This window comes from Cupressus sempervirens, chromosome 6 (genome assembly GCF_028749045.1).
Source record: "Cupressus sempervirens isolate cs-2001-9-10 chromosome 6, ASM2874904v1, whole genome shotgun sequence".
NCBI classification, from domain to species: domain Eukaryota; kingdom Viridiplantae; phylum Streptophyta; class Pinopsida; order Cupressales; family Cupressaceae; genus Cupressus; species Cupressus sempervirens.
In genome coordinates, this window is record NC_143123.1 from 157,404,191 (window position 1) to 157,427,150 (window position 22,960).

Here is a 22,960-nt window from a genome sequence, read left to right on the forward strand (position 1 = left end):
AGGTCATGATTGAAGAAGAAAAAAGAATCTTGTGAAATAGATTAGAAGAAAAATTAGCATAACTATCTAGGATCTCAAACATGCAACTAGATACCCTAAGTCAAATGATGAATGCCTATCATGAGCTAAATGTCAAAGACAATGAGATAACTACATTCAAGTTGAAAAATGAGCAACTATAGAATGACCTAAAAAGAGAGAAGGAATTTGCTAAAAGTTTCAATAAACCAAATGAAGCAATTAAGTACTTTGAGTAACTATTGAAATCCCCTGGATCTAATAAAGACACATCAAAATTGGGCTACACAAGCATTAAAGAAGGATAGTCATCCAATATTGCTGAACAAAGGAATGACAAGGTAATAACTCCAAACTCACTTGTCATTTTTGTGGTAAGAAAGGAAATACAACTAATGTTTGTAGGAACAAGAATGGTAGTTAGAATGCCAAGCCAAAGAATATGACACATTTTTACACGTGCAACAAATAAGGTCATTAGGCACATGAATGCAGAACCAAAACCATGCATGCACCAAGATTTGAAGGATGCTGCTACAATTATCAGAAGTCTAGACACAAAGCCTTTGAGTGCAGATTCAAGACCACATGGTCATCAAACAAGGGAAGAATCCATGAAAATTCCTAAAATTGAGACTACAATACAAGACATAGCTATCATTATTGTGAAGAGTATGGACAAATTTCTAAGAATTGCATAAGAACACATTTCAATGGAAGCTACAGTAAATGGTTAAGCCAAACTACATGCTTTAGTTGTTTGAAGATTGGTCATATCAGCAAGCATTGTCCAACAAGATCAAAGGTGCCTAACTTAGACTCAAGCAAGGGAAAAGGCAACGTAGATGTTGAGCACATTAGAGGAGAGATGAATAAGACATGGAAGAAGAAAGATGGATGTAGCACATTAAATTAAGGGATCACTTCACCTAAAGGGTCAAGTGGTCATACTTCATCAAATTAAGAAAAAGAAGGTATGTGGGATTGATATTTAATGCTTTTATCATACATCAGTTCCTAGAATAAGTTAGTACTAAAAAGGATAGATCAACATGAATAAAGATGCAAGGTTAAATCTTCAAAGTTTTGACATTGTTGCTGAGTAAGAAAAGTTTCTTTCAAATGCCGAGTAAAATTCTAGTATATGCCAAGTTGTCTACAAAAGTGAGTTGGAGCCAAGTTACTAGTGGTTGCCAAGTAAAAGGAAATTATTATTGAAGCTAAGTAAGAGAAACTCTAGTGGATGTTAAGTATTGGAAAATCAATGGAAGCTGAGTAAAGCTGAATTGCATAAGGAGTTGAGTGGACAACTATCTATGCACTAAGCATTAAATGCTATGTAATGAAGGGTACAAGGTCAAGTTTTTGATCATTTTTCAACATTAAAAACATAGAGTGAGAGTGAAAAGAGCACAAAAATGATTTCCAAGTAGAGATTGATGCTTTTGTGAAGATTCCAAAAAAGATTCAACATTGTTTTGTCGAACTAAGGTATTTACTCAAGTGTCAAGCTACACAGTTACTCAATTTTTACATCTTGAAACCCTAGTTTTTAGAAATGACATCTAGTTCTAGGAATCCTAAGGATAAGGAACCATTTGAGGTTTAGTTGGTCAGTAATGAAGTTAAAAACTAGATTTTAGACCAATTCGTAAAGTGGCTTACAAAAATGACCCTATTGGCACTTTATCTATTATTCTACCTAAGGTTGTTATGGTGTAAGATGTTAGAAAGTGTTATAATTGTAAAGTTGGAGCAATTGGTGGCATGGATATTCAGAAAGCCTATGATAAACTCTGTGAGAACAATGTATTAAACGAGGAATTTCAAATTGTTGAAAGGAAGGGCTTAACCCAGGCCCTAGGTTTCCCTACAGTCTTTAAGACAGAATGGATAAGAATAGTTTTGAGCTAGATTTATGATGGATTCCTATGGTTCGAAGGTGGACCCATCAAGTTGTCAAAGAGAATCATACATAGAGTGATAGGTTACCTAACCCTAGAATAGGCAAAGACCTTGAGGAGTGATTCAAAAGAAGCTATTGAAAAGAACACTGGGGAAAAGTGGAATAAAAGAGGCATGATTATAGTTGATTACCTAACCCATAAACTCTACCAGTCAAGACGACTGAACAATGTACCTTGCATTGTAGTTGATGTGGGATACAAACTTATCAAGAAGGATCATACATATGATCTAGCAGAACTACAAGTACAACAAATTATGGATAATTTGGGAGCAATAAGGAGATCCAAGAGTGCTCAGTGTAAGTTTGGATCAATTTTGATACGCATATTTTTCTATGTTTAGAATGAATTATCCTCTTTTGGTAAAATAAGTTGGAAGAAAAATAGGTCTATAGTAGTAAAAGTTAATGAATATATAGAGTGGATGGGAGCCAATTTTGAAACCTTAATGACAAGCTATTTGGAAGACTTCAAAAAGTCTATGAAGCAAAGGCTTAGAATACATGTTTCTCTTGTAAAGCAGCATATCAATGACATTTGTTTCTTAGTTGACATTGCCTACTCTTATGTCCAAGCAGCAATACCAAGGGTGAGATGGCTAAGGCCACTTGGATATGAGATTAACATTGATAAGGCCTCAGTAGTAATCACAACATTTCTTGCAGAAGACATTGATAAAAGTGTAATTTTTTTGGCACTTTTGATGTTGTAAAGTTTGAAGTAGAAATGGAGTTGAAAACTACTTCAAACCTAAAGAAAAAGGACTAATTGGTCAAAAATATTAAGGCCAAATTTGGGGAAGGGAAAGAAAAAGGTGAAGAAGAAGAAGATGATGATGATGATGATGATAATGAATAATAGGGCCAAGAGCCACTTACCTTGACACAAGGCATGGGTGAAGATGCTAAAGAGGAAGAAGGTGTCGATGAGGAAGAGCAAGCCAAGGAAGCACCAACCAAACTAGAGCCCAAAAAGAGAAAAGCTTAGAAATAACCTCCAGCACAACCCTAGGGCAAAAGGACTACCAAGCTAAGCCCAACCAAGCCTACTACAAGGGAAAGTATAAGAGCCATAACTAAGGAGGCTAAGGAGCAAGAAAAGAAGAAGGCTACCAAGTAGCAAGGACCAAAAAAGAAGCTAAGAAGAAAATATGTTGCTGAACCTAACTCAGATGAAGAGAGAACAAAGTCAAAAGACACAAGCCAATTTAGAGTGGTAAGTCACACTACCAATTCTGATTTAGAAAATATATGTGATAATGCAGACTTAACTAGCTTAAAGATCATTGATTTTAATAAGTTGAGTAGAGAAGAACAAAACATGGTTGAAGAATCAGTCTACACCATGATGGCAAAGTTCAATAACACCCCACTTGAACTTGACAATTCAATGCCCAAAGAGTTATATTCTATTATTGAAAATAAATGGCATTATTGTCTTAATATGGAGAAAAAATAAGAGAGTCAACATTGGCTCAAGTAATGTCTAAGCTCACAAAAGGGAAAATAACCAAGGCCAATAAGAAGCATGGGAGCAAATTTGCACCCAAGTAGAAAGCCTTTAGCATTCTTTATAATAAGGTTGAAGATGTTGTTAAGGAGTCCACTCAAATGTGGAAGTTAATCTATGGCCTAACAACTATTAAAGAAGGAGAAGAAGATCCCTTTGAAGGGAAAAACAATGGAGAAGAAGATGAGAATGAAAGGGAAGGTGAAGGTGAAAAGGAAAAGGCAGATGAAACTTTGGAGGAGGAAACACAAAAGAGAAATGATATGGCAACTATTGAAGAGTAGGAAATAGAATAGAGTGTACAAGCCACACAATTGCCACCTCCAAGTCCTGCACATGACACATCCACACTTACATATATAGTAAAAGTGAAGGATGTTCCTGAAAACTTTGGTCAGAACATAAACCCATTGATTATAGAGGATCTCAAGAATATCCTTGACCAATCAACTCTACAAGCCCAATTATGTAGTAATCTAGTGTTGGGCAATGTAGATGAGTTGTAGAAAGCAATAGCTGACTTGACTAGGGATAATATGCCAACACAAGAAACATCTTTTGTCATCCTTATAGGTACAAGTGGACAACCTAAAGAGCAAGCTACACAAATAAAAGGAGGAGAAGGAGACCCTAAAGGAAATGGAGCAAGAAGTAATTCAAACTTTGGTTAACCTGCCAACCACTGGGACTCCTACAAGAATACCTCAAAAGCTAAGCACTGAAGCAATACCACTTCAAATTTCAGCACTAGGTTTGAGCTTTATAAAGGTTGCAAGAGTACTTCACTAAGGAGACCCTACACTAGATGAAGAAATAGTCATTCCTAAGTATGACTATGCAACCATGAACATTGATTAGATCAATGAAGTGCAAGAGGCACTAGAGAGGAAGAAGTAGGAGATACTCATAAATGAATATAAATAGAGACAAGCTTTAATTGAAATAAAAGACATCTTTTTAGATGCATTTAGCTTGTAGTCACCTAATGAAACAAAACCCATTATGGAGCAACTTTCAGAAATAATGGACAAGGTTCAAAGTAAAGACCATGATACCAATAAAAAACTAATGGAATGGTCAAAAAAGAAGTTTCAAACAAAGGTGAATGAAATAATATCGAATGAGATAGAACTATCACAAGTAGAGCTAGCTAAGACAATTGAAAAGGTGAAGACAATACTTGAGAATATTTTCTCATTGTACATAAAGTTGTGTGATCCATCAATTTTCATATAGGAAACTAGCCAAAGAATAATGAGCTTCGAAAGGAACTTGAAGATATCAAGCATACAACTACCTAAAGATCCAACTCAAAGTGAGAAGCACTTTAAAACGATGCTTCACACACAAAAGGAACTAGTTGTATGGACAGTAGAAGAGGTTAACACTAGAGCCAAATTAGTTCAAATTCAATCCACCCTAACCCCTCACATGGAGACTTTATAGAAAGAACTAGCCTGCACAGAAAATATGATAAAGAAAGATCCAAATCTTTCTACATTAGATGGCTTAGTTCACCTTGTAGTAGAAACAACTATACAAATCAAATCCCTAGAAGTTGCAATACAAAACTAGGATGTTGCTCTACAAATTGTAATGGAAGTGAACAAGACCTTCTTCACCAAATATTTAGTTATTGTATAGACCCTTTGACATAAGTGTTAAAAAGGGGGAGAAATTGAAAAGCTAGAAGGATGTTTAATCTACAAGGGGAGACATGTGAAAGGGGGAGCCAAAATGAAAGGGGGAGTGATAAAATAAATAGAGAAAAGAAAGGAGAAGAGCAAAATAGGAAACAAGGCATAACAGGATACATTAAATAAAGAGTATCAAAATTCAAAATAAAGACAAGGAGAATCGGCAAAGGCAAATCAATCTACTCAGAGAGATTTTGGATACAAGGATATGGCACATCAACTTAGGGGGAGACACAAAATTTTGAGGTGTATACTCCTTCACAAAATTTTGAACAATTTTGAATTTTTGTATGTATGCCGAATAGAATGTATATTATACTCAAGGAGATTAGTGTCATCATGTATAGTTAAGTGTTTTCTGAAACTCATGTCAAAGGAGGAGATTTTTTATCTCAGATTGGTTTTGACAATTGAGTGTCAACACACTTAAGAAATTTTCTAAGTTGATGCCAAGTATAGTGTAGATTCTGAGTTACAATATGTGTTGAGCAAGTTTGAAGTGCCAAGTGACTAATAGCTGCTAAGAAAGTTCAAATGCTAAGCAAGACAAAATTTAGTATGTGTTGAGCATCAGTAATCATCAAGTGTTGAGTAATATAGAATCAACATATGAGTTTGTGCCTTCACAAACTAAGATGTAAACCATTTTTGAGCCAACATATGGATAAATCCTGAAGGATTAAAGATAAGACCGAATCCATTTGGATTCCTTATGCAATCAACATGCAACCAATCAAAAAAATGGAAAAGTTAGATGAATCTCAATCATAGATTCATGTCTGATCCTAAGTCATGAAATCTTTTTAAGGATGTCAAAGCCCCATAATTTACAGAGTGTGTGAGAGAGGATGCATATGAGAAAGTGATGATAGAAGTGAAAGGGGTGAATTAATCAAGTTGAAGGTGACATAGAAGAAGGACATAATTGCACAATCAATTATCAGAATAAAAAGATCAAGGTTACAACATTTTCATACTAGATCAGTGAGGATCAGATTGGACAAAACAAGGATCTGAAATCAGCAATAGAATATTGCAAGTAATCAAGCCAAACATTTTCTATACATTCTAAAAATTATATTAGAAGAATGAAATCCTATGGAGATCGGTTGGTTTACCAACCATTGTATAAAACCTTTAATAGGGAGACATTCCAAGTGAATGTTTTGTAAATCCTTTAGCCAGGTACACTTTTTTATAGAGTGCTTAAATCCTTTAACAAGGTAGGATCTAACAATTCTCGTAAGCTTTTAAGAGGGTAGGCCTTTCACAGGGAAAATCATGAGAATGGTCAAAATATGTAACCTTAATAGGTGAACTTTATTGCTGCAATAGTGAAGAGTTGTAGGTGTCATCCCCACCCCAGTTTTACCTTCTCATTGGAGGGTTTCTAGGTAATTATATCTGGTGTCAAGTGTGTATGTGAATGCATTTGATTTACATGTTATTTCCATATGTTTATGCATGCAATGTTTTAAAGTTAAAAGTTTTATTGGTTAAAGTTTAGTACTTCTGATTCACCGCCCCCACCACCAGCCACTCCCCCCCCCCCCCCCCGCCCCCCGTGCCTCGCCACCTATGAAAAGTAGACTTCTCACTTGTAAATCCCAACAAGATGGACCTAGCATCCAAATAGCTTCAGTACTATCTTCACTAAATAATACAAGTGTACATAAAAATCTATCCAACAATAACTTCTCTTTCCAAATATAGTTTCTTGTAAGCTCACATAATACAATATCACATAAAATGATCTCACTAATCATTACAACCAAAGAAAACATCTTTCCTTTATGGGTATGTGTAAGATCATGATGTGCCAAAAAGTGGTAATGTGAAAAAGTGGAGTTTTAAAACATCTAAAAGTATTTCAAAATCTTCTCTGACTTTTTTCCACCCATCCTGATACCAAGGCAAAAAGGTTGGGCCAAACCTTATCAGGTACTTGATATTACATCGAGTATTCATATAATATTAGGTATTTGATATGAGATCATATACCCAAAAATGGTATTTAGGATTTTAAAATTAAAAATAAAATAAAATTAGTATTATTATTATATGATATAATAATATATTATTATTAGTATTTTTAGTATTGTTACCCGACCCAATATTATTATTATTATATAATATAGTAATGTACTATTATTATTACCATATATTAATAATATATATTATTGTTATTATATAATCATTTATTTTATTAATTATATTATTATTTGGTAATCGATCATATGGTTCAAATGGGGTCGTAGGCTAACCGACAACCCCTTTCGACCCATTTCATTACAACATGTATCCCTAAAGGTCCTAGGAACCCTAGGGGCATGTGGTAATTGATCATATGGGTCAAATGGGGATGTAGGATAATCTATGACCACATTCAACCCATTGTATAATGACATGTATCCCTAGGGGTCCTAGGACCCTTGAGGACATATGGTAATCAATCATATGGGTTGAATGGGGTCGTAAGCTAATCGACAACTCCATTCAACCCATTGCATCACATCATGTGTCCCTAGGGGTCCTAGGACCCCTAAGGATATATGGTAATTGATCATAAGGGTTGAATAGGTTGTAGGCTAACCTACGACCCCATTCGACCCATTGCCTCACAACGTGTCCCATATGATCAATTTCCATATGTCCCAAGTGGTCTTAGGACCCCTAAGGACATATGGTAATCGATCATAAGGGTTGAATGGGGTTGTACGCTAACCTACAACCCCATTCAACCCATTTCCTCATAACATGTGTCCCTAGGGGTCCTAGGACCCCTTGGGACATATGGCAATCAATCATATGAATTGAATGGGGTTGTAGGCTAACATATAACCCCATTTGACTCATTACATTGTAGCATGTCTCCCTAGGGGTCCCAAGACCCCTAGCAACATATGGTAATCAATCATACTTGTCAAATGGGATCATAGGCTAACCTATGATCCCATTCAACCCATTCCACCATGACATGTGTCCCTAGGGGTCCTAGGACTTGTAGGGAAATATGGTAATTGATCATACCCATAGGGACATATGGTAATCAATCATATAGATTGAATAGGGTTGTAGGTTAACCTATGACCCCATTCAACTCATTGCATCAAGACATGTGTCCCTAGGGGTCCTACGACCCCTAGGAATATATGCTAATCCATGATATGAACCAAATTGGGTTGTAAGCTAACCTACAACCCTATTCAATCCATTGTATTGTGATATATCTCCCTAAGGACATATGGTAATTGATCATATGGGTTGAGTGGGATCGTAGGCTAATCTATGACCCTATTTGACCCATTACACTACAACATGGATCACTAGGGGTCCTAGGACCCCTAGGGACATTTATGGTAATTGATCATATGGGCCAAATAATTCAAGTGCAACGTGTGCCCCTACGGGTCCTATGATCCTTAAGGACATATGGTAATCAATCATATCAGTCAAATGGGGTCATAGGCTAACCTACAATCCTATTCAACCTATTGCATTACAACATATGTCCCTAGAGATCATAGAACCCCTAGGGATATATGGTAATCGATCATATGGGTTGAATAAAGTTGTACGCTAACCCATGGACGTTTGACCCATTACATCATGACATGTGTCCCTAGTAGTCCTAGCACTCCTAGGGACATATGGTAACCAATTATATGTGTCGAATGGGGTTGTACACTAATGTATGACCCCATTTGACCCATTGCATCATGATATGTATTTCTAGGAGTCCTAGAACCCCTAGGGTCATATGGTAATCAATCATATTGTAATTTAATAAACTATATAATACTACACAATAATTTCTAATATGTTAGTTAATAGTTTGTCCCTCTTGCTAACTTTGCTTTACCTTGGCTCTTTACCTTGATTCTAGATGCCTAGAATGTGAGGAAACAAAAGGATGCCACCAACAAATAGGTTAGTGTATGTATTATATCATGGCCCTCTGAATTATTACGTACAACTCTCTTATATGCAAGATATGCAATGAATTATGTTTTTGATAGATCATTGGGATGGGGGTATACTCTTAACCTAAGAGTAGAAGAGGATGAACCAGGATGTTCATAGTTACAAACACCCTAGGTAGAAATAGATTTGGGCAACCTATAACACATAGTGGAATGGATATCACAAGTTACCTTAAAACCCTTTTAATACTGCTCCTATTCTAATCTAAATGTAGATTAGTCCTATTGAAATGCAATTTAGAGAGAGCAGAGATGTACATGAAAGATGAAATGGAATCCACCATGATTAATAACCCTCCACTAAAATAGAATCTAGTAAGATATCATCAGCTTCAAATGCATCTATCCTACAATCCCATATAGACTACTTTACTATGTATGTATAACTCAGCTAGAGAAGATAATAAACAAAACATTAGAAATGTTGATCATTAATGGAATTAAGACCACACAAAACCTAGTTGCAGATATCAATCAAATCCTCCATTTCATACAATGTCTTGATTCTCACTCTATATCTATAGATGGAGGGAGGAAAGTTGAATAAAATTATTGATCCCTTCTATTAATTTAGAAAATTATATTTACAGGCCCCCTTTTAGGGATTCATCAGTTACATTAAGAGAGCACTTGAATCGCTCAGAAATCTAACAGTCATAAATCACAATTCAATGCATCAGAGAAAGAAAATAGAAATGATTAGAAACCCTCAAAATAGTTCATATTCTTCCATATAATTTGAATCTCAAAAATCATAGGATATTTAAATCTCTACCATCAATCTCCTATCAACAATCATGATTAAGGCATGAAAACCCTTTTTACTTTTTCTCTTTACGCTTCTTCACAACTGTCATTCATACAATGACTTAACCATGCAACAATGTGATAACCATATGAAATTGACTGTTATCATTTATCATGACTTTACAGCTTCACATGTCTCCATTCTACTAACCACATCGACTTAGTGACAACTGCATAGTAACATGATCGCACCTTTGCAACATTGAATTGAGATTTTAGGTGACTGTGTGCAATGTTGTGATGATTGGCTGTCACCACATCATTTTATTGACTCAAGGTTGTATTTAATCACCTAGGACTATGTGAACACATACTTTTGCTCCATCATGACATTAACATCAGTTTACCTTTAACTGCCTGTAATCATGCAAAAGCTCAAATCCTTAACAATTGTGGTTAACTCTTTATCATTCTATTGAAAGAATCAAATGTTGCTTCCTTTGATAACTTCATTAATTCAATCATTGGCTTCAGTCTAATCTTGTTTGCACCATCTCACCCTTCATCTCGAGTTAACTTTATTCATGTGTGACCATGCAACTATTCCTGGGTTACTTTTCCTAGCTTTGCCACTTTGATTCTAGGTTAACTTTAATTGTTTGTGAAATTGTGGGAACTTATACTTGACCATTATGTTAACCTTTTGCATCATCACAACTTGAATTCCTTTAGGCAAGAACTGGGTCACGATAATGCAATCTTTAGCATTTGTGGCTTGGTAACTTACAAACCATTAACTACATGATTACCTGTGAAGATGTGATCATTGACTAGAAGATTATTTTCATTCTATTGTAGACCTAACTCATGGTCAACTTAAACTATCAACAACAATGCAACCTTTAGCTTTTTGCTACATTGCTACCTTAACCATAGGTTAATCTCAACCCTCTATGATGATGAGTACACATTCTTTTTGCTCTATCACAACACGAACCCTAGGTCATCTTTAACCCCCTATGATGATGTGATTATTAGTTTTCATTGTTTCACCATATTAACTCATGATTTATCTTTAACCCTTGCGATCATGCAATGATTGTTGATCTTTAAGATTTGGCGGCTGGGAAGATAAATCTTTAAGGACCATTTGACTTGTCAACTTTGCAATGTAGATGCATTGATTAAATATAAGCCATTGATAGGATTTCAAAGAGAGTTACACCATCTTCGAATGGGCTCTTTCACCATTTCTAAGGATTTATCTACTTCTCTTGCATTTGATTCAACTTATCTAGTTTCTATGATGTTCCTGTGATCTACACCTTGGTCCTAAGCTTTGATCCAATTGTTTTTAGATGCCATCTATTCTAAATGCAATGTGATTCCTACCTTCAGATGTATCATGCCTTCAATGAAATACTTGATTATAGAGTTAGGGTTTCTGAACATCTTTCTTCTTGTCTAGGAAATGCATAAACTTACTCTCCCTTCGCTAATCACCTAATGAATGAAATCATTAGATTTCTTTTGAATTTCAACCTAGGTGTACACAAAGGAATATATGAGAAGATAAGTTCCTTAAAGATGATCTAGACACAAACATGACATCACATTGACTCAACCCTAATCCTAGAAGTTTGAAAAATATAGGGGAGTGAATTCATGGCAACATAATACTATGTTCAAATATATATTATATTAGTATATGTAATAATATATATTTAATATTATAATAGAATTAATAATAATATAGATATTATTTATAATATCTATATAACAATATATAATACTGTTATCCTAATATACTATCTAATCACATTTAATATCATATTTAATATTCTAACAATAATTTTTTTTTTATAATATGTAATAATAAAAAAGAGAAAAAATCAAATATCATTATATCTTAAATGTGAAAACATGATTAAATATATTTGTAAGCGTTTGGTTTAAAATGTACAACTAGTTCCAACAATCTCAAATTTTTAAATTTTGTGTTTTGCCACCAAAATTTGGGTACTCGATTAGGCTTGGTATTTACCAAACCTCTTTGATCAACTCAAGAAATGTGTTTGTAACATGTTTCCCTAACATTTAGTCTTCAACTGGCCATCTAACAATATTTTTTTCAACCAAATTCAATGAAACAAAATGGGTTTTTTAAGAACACTCACAAGATTCCATTGATGTAATTTTTGTCAAATTATCAATTTGATAAGTACTTACTAGTTTATTTATAATGAAGATGTCTACAAATTGCTAATTGACATACTGATTGAAAAATAGCTACAACTTTCAAATGGTATAACATTTTTGAAATCCAAAAGTTTCATCACATTCTATGATTCACCTAGTATGACAAAAAAGAAGAAAAAATTAATTTTATAAAGTTTTTAATTAGTTAAGGTGTTGAAGACATGGGAGTTTTTTTATTCTAAAAAGTTATAGTAGAAAATTCATATTTAATTATTTATCTGGGATAAAAAGACCAAAAAACATGCATCACATTTTGGCATGAGTCTAGTTTTTATATCTATAATTATATTAAAAAAATATTATCATTTTTTTATTTATTAAGGTGGCTCTAGACATACACCTACCTTTTATTTTCATCCTAACATTTTTGTAGTACTACATTAAAATTCAAAATTTTGACCAATCAAATAACTTTTTCTCTAGATAAGACCTAGTAGTTTAGAAGTTGTATTCTATTTACTACAAATTCTTTTGTAAGAAATTTTTGATATAAAGCCCATAACTACTTTAAAATTGTGATATTGCTATCAAAATTTAACTATGATTTTAAGTCAAATTCGTTGACCCATGATTAACATAACGCATTGACTCATTAACTACTTTAAAATTATGTGCCAAGTTAACATAACCCTAATTTACTGGTTTTTCACTGCCATTTAAGGCCATAGTTTGGTTGACCATGATCTTACACATACCCTTATAATGAGTCCTAGAATTTAAGTTATTGAGCCAACCTTGAGGCTTTCCCAATTTACAATAACAATATAGGACTACCTTAAGATATTACATCACATGTTAGATTACAATGTTACATCTTTTTCACAATTACAAGTAATATATAAGGTCATAGCCTTCATAACTTTCCACTAATTGATGATCTAAATATGTGTGATTAACTAAAACATCTACAATATGTATTCAACCTCTTTCTAAGATTGTTCAACCTAATTCCATCTCTGTTAGGAGATAAAATAAAAACATTAGTACCCACTTTCTAGAAATACTATTTGAAAGTTGCCTTCACCAAATCCTTCATAACTTTGTCAAGTCTTCATATTTGTATACACTCTCTTAACTATAGCATCTAGACATACTCTAGAACATAATCCCACATGCACATAAGTTGATCTTCAATCTTCAAAATGCGTGAAGCCAAATTTTGTATGTTTCTCTACTAGCCTTCACAAAATAATCAGTATCTTGATGTCAATGAAAAAACCTATCATGAATGTAGCACAAAACTATTGAATCATGTCTCCAACACTACTAGGATACTTACCCATAGGAATTTTTGGAATTAAAGATAGAGTAACTGAGAGGGGGGTTGAATCAATTACTAACAAAAATTAATCCACAAATTCCTTAGATGTCTTAAAGATTTGGTTACTGTTGATACTTGGTAAACAAATGTTGTAACTCAGTAAATTAAACTACTACTTATCTTCAAGCATTCATACATGTAACTAAAAACAAAATGAACACAAGAGACATCAGATTTAAAGTGGAAACTCAATATGGGAAAAACCACCAAGCAACTAGTCACCAATTTTTCACTCTTTTGAAGTGAGCCCTATTAGGAGCCAACCCTGTTAAAGGTTACAATACACATTGTTAGGTGTGACCCTATTAGAGGATTTGATCACCCTGTTGGGAGTGGCCTTGCTAGAGGTCTTTAGAACAATTCAACTAAACTGTCACCTTCTTAGAGGATTTGCAAAAATGGCTGTTAAACCAACTCTGTTAAGAGATTTGAAATCAATGCCACAATGGTTAGAAAGCAACAATGAATTGACCCAAACAAGATGCAACTAAATTTTCTGGATACAGGTCTCTATTTAGCATCATTAGATCCTCCTTGATCAAATATGACTTTGTTGCTCCTCAATGATTTTTGATCATCCCTCAAATTCACTTCCACAATAATCAGTCTTCATATCACATTAACTTTTCATACCTCCACATCATACTACTTTGAATTCGCAACTTGACCTCTTACTTATACCATTCAGATTGTCAAGTTAGCCCATTAACATGTTACATTTACCAATAAACCATTTATCAGTCGGCTACAGATATTACTCTTAAATAAATAAGCGTTATTTCATAAGACAATGAAATCCTTTATTGGCTGACCCTACTCGGTAAATACTGCTTCCAGGAATTTCTAGAGTTAACCTTCTTGACTCGGTTAACATTACAAAATCCTTAAAATCCTTTGGTTGCCGAGTTTTCTCGGTAAGAACTGAATCTTCCAAATTACGTTTGATGACTGAGTGAACTCGGTAAGAATTGTCTCTTCCAAATTATCTTTGATGATCAAGTGAACTTGGTAAGAACTATTTCTGTCATATTTTCTTCGATTACTAAGTGAGCTCGATAAGAATTAAATTTCTTTGATCACCTTGAAAGTTTGGTAAACATTTTCCTTTGCCTCGCTAACCTTCTGAGCTCAGTAGACAGTATCCTTTGCCTTGCTGACCTTCTAAGCTCGGTAGACACTATCCTTTACCTTGCTAACCTTCTAAGCTCAGTAGACACTATCTAATGACTGATATGACATTTGTGTGACATTAAAGACAACACAAAATTGAACAATTGTATCCAATAATCTCCCTCTTTGGCATTGATGGCAACACAACATGTCATAGCAGAATGAAATTTGAAAATAATTCTTTTAATGACAGAATACAAAACTGCCTCTTACATATAATCTCTCCCTCTTACACAAACTCTTATTATTTGCAAATTTTAGAAAGATATGACGGATATGACAGTATATATTCTCCCTCTTTGACAACACATGCCAAAGAGAACTCAAAACAACTAAATAACATTGTACCTAATGTACTGATTCATATGCAATGTCTTCATTGGTTTGTTGCATCAAGTGATAGATCTGCAATTCTGTTCCTGTTGATGCATCACTAAAACTATATTTTAGTGAGCTTTGGATAGAGGAATGACCTCTAACTTACCTCTGAGATACAAGAATGCATCCTTAGGTAAAGGCTTTGTGAATATGTCAGCAATTTGTTCCTTTGTATGCACACATTCCAATCTTATTTCTTTTTCTGCACCAATTTTCTAACAAAGTGATATTTTATGGCAATATGCTTGGTTTTTGAATGCATCACTGGATTCTTGGAGATGTTAATTGCACTTGTATTATCATAAAACATAACAAATAGTTGTATGATTTCTTGCTTCATATCTTTCAATAATTGTTTAAACCACACAATGTTTGAGCAATTTACTACTACTGCAACATATTTAGCCTCTGCTATGGATTGCAATGTACAATTCTACATTTTGCTTGTCAAAGAAACCAACCTTTTTCCAAGAAAGAACGCTCCTCCACTTGTGCTTTTTCTGTCATCAATATTTCTTGCCCAATCTGCATCAGTGAACACCTTTAAATCCAGTTTTCCTCCAAGTTTATACCATAATCCATAATCTTAAATTTTTTTTAAGTATCTCATGATCCTTTTGATTGCCATCATGTGATTTTCTTTTGGTTTTGTTGAGAATCTTGCTACAATTCCTACTGCAAGGGCAATGTTTGGTCTTGTGTGCACTACAGATTGCAACTTTCCAATCATAGATCTATACAATGTTTGATCCACTTCCTTTGATTCATCATCCTTGGTGAGTTTTAATCCAGTACACATAGGAGTCCCAATTGGTTTGTAGTCTTCCATACCAAAATTTTTCAGTATCTCCTTGATGTATTTAGATTGAGTGATGTAAATGCCATTCTTATTTTTCTAAATTCGAAGACCAAAAAACAATTTGATTTCACCAAACATTGACATTTCAAATTCCTTGTTCATTTGTTCTGAAAATTCTTTGCAAAGATCATCATTTCCTGTGAATAAAGTATCATCTACAAATATTTTTGCCAAAATAATTTTATTGTCTGGTCCATCCTTTATGTACAAACTGTTGTTGTCATTAATTCTTTGAAAACCAATATGAATAAGATAGTTATGCAATCTTTCATACCATGCTCTAGGGGCTTGTTTCAGACCATATAATGCTTTATGAAATTTGCAGACCATGTCCTTCTTGTCTGGATCAAAAAAACCTTCAGGCTACTCAATGTAAACCTCTTCCTCCAATATGCCATTGAGAAATGTTGACTTGACATCCATCTGATAAACTTTGTATCCTTTGAATGCAGCATATGCAAGTAAGTTCCGACATCTTCCAATCTTGCAACAGGAGAGAAAGTTTCTCCATAGTCTACACCTTCTTGAGAGTATCCTTTGCATACTAGTGTAGCTTTGTTCCTTGATACCTTACCATCTTCATTTAGTTTGTTTCTGAATACCCACTTTGTTCCAATCACATTCTTGTCTTTGGGTCTAGGTACAAGAGTCCATGTTTTGTTTTTCTCTATTTGTTCTATTTCTTCATTCATAGCTTCAATCCAACTTTCATTGTCTAGTGCATCTTTGACATTTCTAAGTTCAAAATCAGTAAGTAAACAAGTGCCTTTCAACTTACTTCTTGTCATTGTTCCTTCTGATTTATCACCAATGATCTGATCTAGTGCATGATGCTTTCTGACATACTTGGCTAACACAGGCTCCTTGCCTTTTGAATGACTTGCATTGTTATCGTTCTGTGTCTCAACTTTTGGTTCTGATTCTGGTTGCTCGGGCTCGATTGGTGCTAACTCGATAGCTTTTGTTTGCAACTCGAGTTCTTGCAGCTTGGTAGATGCTAAATCGGTTTGAAATTCTTGTGACTCGGTTAATGAAGACTCTAGAGTTGAGGATTCCTGATTGATAGGTATACTTGGTATTATATCAAGTTCAATGTAAACAAATCTTCTGTAGTCTTCAGGTTCCTTCTTGCTTTCTTCTTCTGTTCTTTCTGCAAACTCGTCAACTTTCACATGTGCACTTTCTATGACTTTATGAGTAGATAAGTTCAAAAATCTATATGCTTTGCTTTTGCAAGAGTATCCCAAAAATATTCCATCATCACTTTTTACATCAAATTTATCTTTTCTAGATTCTTTCAGAATGTAACATTTGCTTCCAAATACTTTTAGATAACTTACATTAGGTTTGTAGCCATACCACAATTCATAGGGTGTTTTGAATGAGTCTTTTTTCAGCTGTACTTGGTTCAACGTATGAATTGCAGTGTTGATAGCTTCCGTCCAGTATTTGATAGCAATGCCTTTCTCAATCATTAAGGTTCTTGCACAATCCATCATAGATCTATTCCTTCTTTTTGCTATTCCATTTTGTTCAGGAGTTCTAGGTGCTGAAACCTATCTTTTGATTCCCCTTTCAATGCAAAAGTTATTAAACTCATGTGAAATGAATTCACCACCTCTATCAAACCTTAAGCATTTCATTCTTTTGCATGTTTCCTTTTGTACTGTGGCCAAATACTATTTGAACTTTTCAAATGCTTCTGATTTCTCTCTAAGGTACATAACAATCATCATTCTTGAATAATCATCAACAAATAGAATGAAGAATTTTTCACCAGTATAACTTTCAATGCCAATAGGTCTACACAAATTAGTATGCATAATTTCTAGAATTTCTTTAGTCTGATAGTTCTTGCTTTTAAAACTAGTCTTTCCCATTTTACCAATTTGACAATTCTTGCATAGACCAACCTCAAGTTTCTTTATGTTAGGAATACCTCTTACTTTCCTGAATTTACCAATCTTTATTAAGTTGTCAAAGTTTACATGACACAACCTCCTATGCCATAACCAACTTTCTTAAATTTGTGCGATGAAACATGAACATTCACCAAGTTCAAGATAAAATAAGTTACCTTTTGTTTGAGTGCCAGATCCAATCAGCTTTCCTTGGCCATCTAGCAACCTTTCCTTTCCATGCATAAATTCTACTTTGAATCCATTATTGATTAGTTGTGCCACACTCAAAAAATTATGCTTTAGTCCTTCTACCTAGTATGCATTTTCACATACAAGTTCCTTGGTTAGTGAGATTCTTCCTTTTCCTCTTATACAAAAAGGTTCATTGTTACCAAATCTTATACTGCCACCATCATAGTCTTCAAAGTATTCAAACTTAGTCTTATCACCAGTCATGTGATGAGAACAACTACTATGTATGATCCATGTATCATTTTTGCTCATATGAGAAATGAGTGCCATTTCCTCATCATTGTCAGACACATCTTTCATAGCAATGTAGACAATTTCATCTTCTTCTTCATCATCAAAATCATTAGAATATTTTTCCATAAAACATGTTTTCTTACCTTTATCCTTGAATGATTTGAAGTCTTTCTTGCCATTGTACTTGTGACCTTTCTTCTCATCTTTTTTCTTCTTATTTGGGCACCTAGCAACAATATGTCGAATTTCTTCACAAGAGAAATAGATTAGAGGAACTTTACCTTTGTATTTTCCTTTGCCTCTTGAATATTTTCTTACTAGTAGAGCTTCAACCACATCAAGATCATTGTCTGAACTTTGTTCTGATTCTTCATCACTTTCTGATTGTGGTTCCTTCATCTTTTTCCCTTTTTCTTTGAGTGAAAGCTTGGCTTCAAATGTTGATTCAAAATTCTTGGTAGCTGGAACATAGTTGTCATAGTTGTCTAGCTCAAATGCAGTCAATCTTCCAACTATGGCCTCTAAATTTATTTTATGATTTTCTTCACATCTCCTTTCTTGAATTACAGAGACTTTGATTGCATAAATAGGAAGTAGAGTTCTAAGAACTTTATTTATAACTGTCTCCTCACTGATATCTCCTCTAGATGCTTTGATTGCACTAACAAATGCTTTAACTCTTTCAACATACTCTGCAATGTTTTCATCTTCTCTCATCCTCATTTGGTCAAATTGTCCTCTCAAAATTTTTGCTTTGGCTCTTCTCACATTATCATCTCCTCCGTAGATTTCTTTTAGCTTGTTCCACATTTCAAAGGCAGTTTTGCAATCCTTGATGTCATCAAATTCTTCATAACTCAAAGCAGATGCTATATCTATCATTATGTTATTGTGAGTCTTCTTTGCAGCAATATCATTGATAGATAATGTACCAGAAGGTTCTTCATATTTTTCATCAAGATACTACAGCCCTTTATCACCAATGGAAGCCAGATGAAGCCTCATCAATCCTTGCCATCCTGAGAAGATGTCCCTGTTAAGTCTTGGAATTTCCCTTTTGTAAGACATCCTGATCTTTAGCTTAGATCCTTGAAATCTCTTCCTGTAAGCACCAAAAGATCTGATACCAATTGTTGGAATTAAAGAGAGAGTAACTGAGAGTGGGGGGTGAATCAGTTACTAACAAAAATTAATCCACAAATCCCTTAGATGTCTTAAAGATTTGGTTATTGTTGATACTTGGTAAAAAAATGTTGTAACTCAATAAATTAAACTATTACTTATCTTCAAGCATTCATACATGTAACTAAAAACAAAATGAACACAAGAGACACCAGATTTAAAGTGGAAACCCAATATGGAAAAAACCACCAAGTAACTAGTCACCAATTTTTCACTCTTCTGAAGTGAGCCTTGTTGGGAGTCAACCCTGTTAAAAGTTACAATACACACTATTAGGTGTGACCCTGTTAGAGGATTTGATCACCCTGTTAGGAGTGGCCTTGCTAGAGGTCTTTAGAACAATTCAACTGAACTATCACCTTGTTAGAGGATTTGCAAAAATGGCTATTAAACCAACTCTATTAAGAGATTTGAAATCATTGCTACAATGGTTAGAAAGCAACAATGAATTGACCTGAACAAGATGCAACTAAATTTTCTGGATATAGGTCTCTTTTCAGCATCATTAGATCCTCCTTGATCAAATATGACTTTGCTGCTCCTCAATGATCTCTGATCATCCTTCAAATTTGCTTCCACAATAATTAGTCTTCATATCACATTAACTTTTCATACCTCCACATCATACTACTTTGAATTAGCAACGTGACCTCTTACTTATACCATTCAGATTGTCAAGTCGGCCCATTAACATGTTACATGTACCAATAAACCATTTATCAGTTGGCTACAAATATTACTCTTAAACAAATAAGTGTTATTTCATAAGATAATGAAATCCTTTATTGGCCAACCCTGCTTGATAAATACTGCTTCCAGGAATTTCTAGAGTTAACCTTCTTGACTCGGTTAACATTACAATATCCTTAAAATCCTTTGGCTGTCGAGTTTGCTCAGTAAGAACTAAATCTTCCAAATTATCTTTGATGACCGAGTGAACTCAGTAAGAACTATTTCTTCCAAATTACCTTTGATGACCGAGTGAACTCAGTAAGAACTATTTCTATCATATTTTCTTTGATTACTGAGTGAGCTCAGTAAGAACTAAAATTCTTTGATTACCTTGAAAGCTCAGTAAACATTGTCCTTTGCCTTGCTGACCTTCTGAGCTCGGTAGACACTATCTGATGACTGATATGACATTTGTGTGACATTAAAGACAACACACAATTGAACAATTGTATCCAGCAAGGAATACCATCAACATTCATGCTAACATAAGGATCTTCCATGTTAAAAATTTATACAATTTCTAGATGAGTAAAAATTCCCTCTTCATTGCCCCAAGATAACATCAAGAAGCACATCATCCATATAAAGGTTAATAAAGATTCTAAGTATAGGCTTGCACAATTAAAATTATTCTTATTTTTTCTTAACAATAATTACTCTTAATCCTTTTTAACAGGTGTAGCATATAAATTTCAATGTCCTTATAATATATTTATTTCCTTGAGATTTTTTCATGTTATTCAATTAGTTTGGAGAATAATTCTAAGATGTTATAAATGAGTATATGGCCAATGCTCAACCATCTTGGAGTCCTTGTTGATTTCATATGAATGCAATTATATTTGTAAAATTTAGAGAATAAACCTCATAAAACTCATGACCCAATTGTTCCTAACACTTATGTGAGGAGCCTCTATTCAAACAAGAACTAAAGGGCTATTTAGAGGCTATAATACATATTGTAGGTCACCCTTACTATTATCTTATATAAAGTGTAGAATCCCTCACATATAAACTTTTTACATAATTTCTAACAAGACCCTTGGAAGAAGTTTACAAGTCATGCAAGTAGAAACTCTTTCGCTAACCTCGGCACTAGAGTTCAACAAATATGTAAACTTCTACTTCATCTATGAAATCTAAGAGGGCCTATCATTGCTCAATGTTAAAAGTCTCACACTTTCCTATAGGCATAACATAAAAAGAAGCATGATTAGATCTTGAACAATATGGTTGAGAAACATTTTAGGAAAAAATAAAAGATAAAGTAGAGTCCTTAATTGTGTGTAGTCTCTTCTTCCTAATTGTTTTGCTAGTTTAAATTTAAATAAAAAATTTCTATAGATTCAAGATCTTTTTTTTAGTGTGCTTTTAATTTAAAATATATAGTTATAACATATTTTACAATGAAAATTTATAGTTCCATTTTTAAATAACATTGATAAAGACCTCTCTAATAAAGCACCTACAATAATTTAGATTGAATTTTGAAACATGAAAATCATGAAAATACTTTAAAAAATTAAAATTACAACTTGGTTATATTTTTGTTGTTAATCTTTTATAAATTATTGAATATACTTAAATAATATTGTCTATATTATTCATAGGTCATCTGACATAATTAAAAACTATTAATTATAATTGTTCCTTATCCCCATCATTTACAAGTCATATAATAGACCCCAATACTATTATTTATGATTTTTTTTACCTATATCATTATCATAATATACTAGAATACTATTAATTATAATTTCTTCGTGCTTATATCATTTTGAGGTCACACACTCACTTGAAGTCATACGTGTGCTCAGATACTATAAAGCATATTATTTATTATTTATATTATTAAGAATACAAATATATTAGTTAAAATTTATTGCTTATATTATTTAGAGGTCATACAATACACCTTGATGCTTACTTTTAATTACATTTTTTTTTAATTGATAACATTTAAAGGTCCTAACATATACTTTTTCTAGCTCTTATCCATACCTTGACTAATGCAACTTGCATCCATTCAGAATATTCACTTCCATCTAATCATATTTTTTCTTAAATCTTACATCATTTAAAGGTCATATCATAAATTTAAGTACAAATAATCTTTTTTTTTTTAAAATAAAATTTAAAAATCATATTATAGATTTAAATTCTATAAATTATTTTTAAATTTTTCCCTTTTCCATATGTTGAATCTATGAAACATTTATTTGGGACCGTATCCAAGCTAGGAAGAAATGAAATATTATTATTTCATTCATTTTCTTGCTACATTTGTTGGGATATAAAGGATTTGTTTTGGGTTTGGAGCTCAACGAGAATATTGTTGGTAAATCAACAAGAGAAACCATCTCACTACATATTTAGAAAAGTAGGAGTCCACCCTTTTTCCCTAACCATATTACTTGCCAAGAAGTAGAAATGCTACAATTTTGTTATGATATCATGTTACAATTTGTTTATTTATGTTCTTAGTTGAAGAAGACTCACTACAACAACCTTTTTAAAGAGATTAAATATTAGTTTGTTAAAGTGTATGCTAAATAAATATTTGATGTTCTAGACATCTCAAGAAACTCTTTAAAGTCTAAATGCAATTCATGTTCAACTAGTGTATCTTGCTCTATATTATGTGTCAGGGTTAGACTCTTGTTAGGTTTAGACTCTTTTTTGTTGAGTATATATGTTTTTGTTCAACTATAAAAATTTGTTTAGTCTTTTTCTTGCAACTCTTTTTAAGTT